The sequence below is a fragment of the Salmo salar genome, chromosome 21, assembly GCF_965601325.2.
Source record: "Salmo salar chromosome 21, fSalSal1, whole genome shotgun sequence".
Classification (NCBI taxonomy): Eukaryota; Metazoa; Chordata; class Actinopteri; order Salmoniformes; family Salmonidae; genus Salmo; species Salmo salar.
In genome coordinates, this window is record NC_138311.1 from 59,616,804 (window position 1) to 59,620,991 (window position 4,188).

Genomic DNA, 4,188 nt, shown 5'->3' on the forward strand with positions numbered 1-4,188 from the left:
GCCATCAGACTGCTGAACAGCTTCTACCCCCAAGCCATCAGACTGCTGAACAGCTTCTACCCCCAAGCCATCAGACTGCTGAACAGCTTCTACCCCCAAGCCATCAGACTGCTGAACAGCTTTTACCCCCAAGCCATCAGACTGCTGAACAGCTTCTACCCCCAAGCCACCAGACTGCTGAACAGCTTCTATCCCCAAGCCATCAGACTGCTGAACAGCTTCTACCCCCAAGCCACCAGACTGCTGAACAGCTTCTACCCCCAAGCCATCAGACTGCTGAACAGCTTCTACCCCCAAGCCATTAGACTGCTGAACAGCTTCTACCCCCAAGCCACCAGACTGCTGAACAGCTTCTACCCCCAAGCCATCAGACCGCTGAACAGCTTCTACCCCCAAGCCACCAGACTGCTGAACAGCTTCTACCCCCAAGCCATCAGACCGCTGAACAGCTTCTATCCCCAAGCCATCAGACCGCTGAACAGCTTCTACCCCCAAGCCATCAGACCGCTGAACAGCTTCTACCCCCAAGCCACCAGACCGCTGAACAGCTTCTACCCCCAAGCCACCAGACCGCTGAACAGCTTCTACCCCCAAGCCATCAGACTGCTGAACAGCTTCTACCCCCAAGCCATCAGACCGCTGAACAGCTTCTACCCCCAAGCCATCAGACTGCTGAACAGCTTCTACCCCCAAGCCACCAGACTGCTGAACAGCTTCTATCCCCAAGCCATCAGACTGCTGAACAGCTTCTACCCCCAAGCCATCAGACTGCTGAACAGCTTCTACCCCCAAGCCATCAGACTGCTGAACAGCTTCTACCCCCAAGCCATCAGACTGCTGAACAGCTTTTACCCCCAAGCCATCAGACTGCTGAACAGCTTCTACCCCCAAGCCACCAGACTGCTGAACAGCTTCTATCCCCAAGCCATCAGACTGCTGAACAGCTTCTACCCCCAAGCCACCAGACTGCTGAACAGCTTCTACCCCCAAGCCATCAGACTGCTGAACAGCTTCTACCCCCAAGCCATTAGACTGCTGAACAGCTTCTACCCCCAAGCCACCAGACTGCGGAACAGCTTCTACCCCCAAGCCATCAGACTGCTGAACAGCTTCTACCCCCAAGCCATCAGACCGCTGAACAGCTTCTACCCCCAAGCCATTAGACTGCTGAACAGCTTCTATCCCCAAGCCATCAGACTGCTGAACAGCTTCTACCCCCAAGCCATCAGACCGCTGAACAGCTTCTACCCCCAAGCCATCAGACTGCTGAACAGCTTTTACCCCCAAGCCATCAGACTCCTTAACAGCTTCTACCCCCAAGCCATCAGACTGCTGAACAGCTTCTACCCCCAAGCCATCAGACTGCTGAACAGCTTCTACCCCCAAGCCATCAGACTGCTGAACAGCTTCTACCCCCAAGCCATCAGACTGCTGAACAGCTTCTACCCCCAAGCCATCAGACTGCTGAACAGCTTCTACCCCCAAGCCATCAGACTGCTGAACAGCTTCTACCCCCAAGCCATCAGACTCCTTAACAGCTTCTACCCCCAAGCCATCAGACTGCTGAACAGCTTCTACCCCCAAGCCATCAGACTGCTGAACAGCTTCTACCCCCAAGCCACCAGACCGCTGAACAGCTTTTACCCCCAAGCCATCAGACCGCTGAACAGCTTCTACCCCCAAGCCATCAGACTGCTGAACAGCTTTTACCCCCAAGCCACCAGACCGCTGAACAGCTTTTACCCCCAAGCCATCAGACTGCTGAACAGCTTCTATCCCCAAGCCATCAGACTGCTGAACAATTAATAAAATGTCCACCGGACTATTTACATTGGCCCCCCCTCCCTTTTGTGCGCTGTTGCTACTCGCATGGTCATGGGGGGGGCCAGGGGGGGGCCAGTGCCCCTGTGACAACAATTTTCGCCCCCCTTGTGGCCCCCCCCTAAATGTGGAGTATGAAATAATTTTGACATAACTAATTTTTGCTATCGTTCTTTTTTTACATCCGTTATTAGACAGTGGCAACGATGATGATTATGAACATGGTCTTTTGCCTGCTAATGCAGTGAAGAAAACGATATGACAACAATAAGGTCTAATGTAACTGGCCCCTCTAACAGTACAACTGGCCCCAGCTTGGCCCCCCCCCCAGTTGAAATGGTCTAGAACCGCCACTGCTTGTCACAACACAACTGATTGGCATTTAAGAAGGAAATAAATTCCACAAATGAACTTTTAACAAGGCACACCTGTTAATTGAAATACATTCCAGGTGACAACCTCATGAAGCTGGTTGAGAGAATGCCAAGAGTGTGCAAAGCTGTCATCAAGGCAAAGGGTGGCTTCTTTGAAGAATCTCAAATATAAAATATATTTTGATTTGTTTAACACTTTTTTTGGTTACTACATGATTCTACATGATGTGTTATTTCATAGTTTTGATGACTTCACTAATATTCTAACACTGTAGAAAATAGTACAAATAAAGAAAAAACATTGACTGAGCAGGTGTTTCCAAACTTTGGACTGGTACTGTATATTCAAGCAATATGACACCTCCCGTTTATGGTATATGGCCAATATACCACTGCTCAGGGCTGTTCGATATGACGCAACGCGGAGTGCCTGGATACAGCCCTTAGCAGTGGCAGGGGCGAAAATCTGATATCAACTTTGGAGGGGACAATTACATTAAATTTTCTCAAGAGCAATTCCTGAGGGGGACACCAAAAGTAGTGCTGTAACACATAGCCTACATTGTAATATGGGAAATGTATATTGAGGAACTAAAGAAATAAGGTGTTTGCCGTACTCCTAACTACCGGTACCCAAAACTACACAACTAATCACAACAGCAATACCATTGCCTTTAACAAATCTTAGTTCAGTCACCAGTTTAAGTTGAGAGTGGGGGTATCCATGGCATTTTCCAATTATGTTCCTATTTTACAAGTAAAAAAAATGGAGAACCTTTCATAATGTTGCCAAACAAAGACTCAACAAACTTACCTGAGACTCCCTGTCTCTGCCAGTCTGTCCCTGCATATCTGTCCCCAACTCTGCTGTCTGTGTGCCATCTGTTGCCTGCTCTGCCTAATGACATCATTGTGAAACATTTCCATTAGAATTTAATTTCTTTCTTATGAACATTTTATCAACTAGTCTTTGAGATATTAGGCTACTAGGGTTCTTACTTTGCGTTTTGGTGGTCAGATACTCTGATGTCCGTCTTTTTTTCTGCCATTTTTTCTGCCATTTTTCTACCTGGTTGGCTACACACACACAGTATGTAGGTTATTTACAGTAGGAGATGGGCTTCTATCATCTTATCTTCTATCATTCTATATGGGCTTCGATCTAAAAGGTAGCTAGCAAATGTGAAACGGATTGCAGTGACAAGAGTTGACAGCTGTATGAGTTCAATCGTTTGTTTCATATTGGCTGGCTTCTAACAATAGCTGAATTTGCAAAGCTAGCGAGCACCAATTCAGTGGTGTTTGCTATAATCTTTGCTACCCGGGTTAAATAAAGGTGAAATAAAATATATAAATAAAAGTTCCCTTGCGACAATTTAGCTTTTGCAACGAGACCATTAAATATATTTAAAACAATGGTAGAAGAGAGTGTAGTTCTGTTCAGTTTATCGCTAACCTTATCACAGGGACTTTGAAGCACTAACTTACATGCATGCTGATCTTGGAATAAATTGACAATAGCAAAGATTCCATCTTTGATGACGCCACATAAATGGAATAGGTACTAGCTAGCTTAATAGTTAATATTTGCGCGCTAGCTCTGCATATTCAGCTAGTGTGTGTGCGCGATTGACTGGATTAACCTCACATCAGTTACGTGCATTGAGTGCCTTTCAGACAGTAGATACGACCCCTCTGTTACCTCGCAAGCTAAGGAACTGGCAGTGGATCAAACCATTGTGAGGCAAAGGGTGGGGGGGTCGCAATCTTTTGAAACTTAAAAACGCGCTATTAAGTGTCTATAATCAGCACAATTGCTTTCATTGCGTATTATTAATATTATTTAAATTACATAGTTATGTTTCAGTGATATATTGGGGGGGACAAATCATATTTTTCCCAGGATGGGGGGGGTCGTGTGTCCCCCGTCCCCCCCGGGATTTCCGCCCCTGAGCAGTGGTATATTGGCCATATACCATAAACGGGAGGTGTC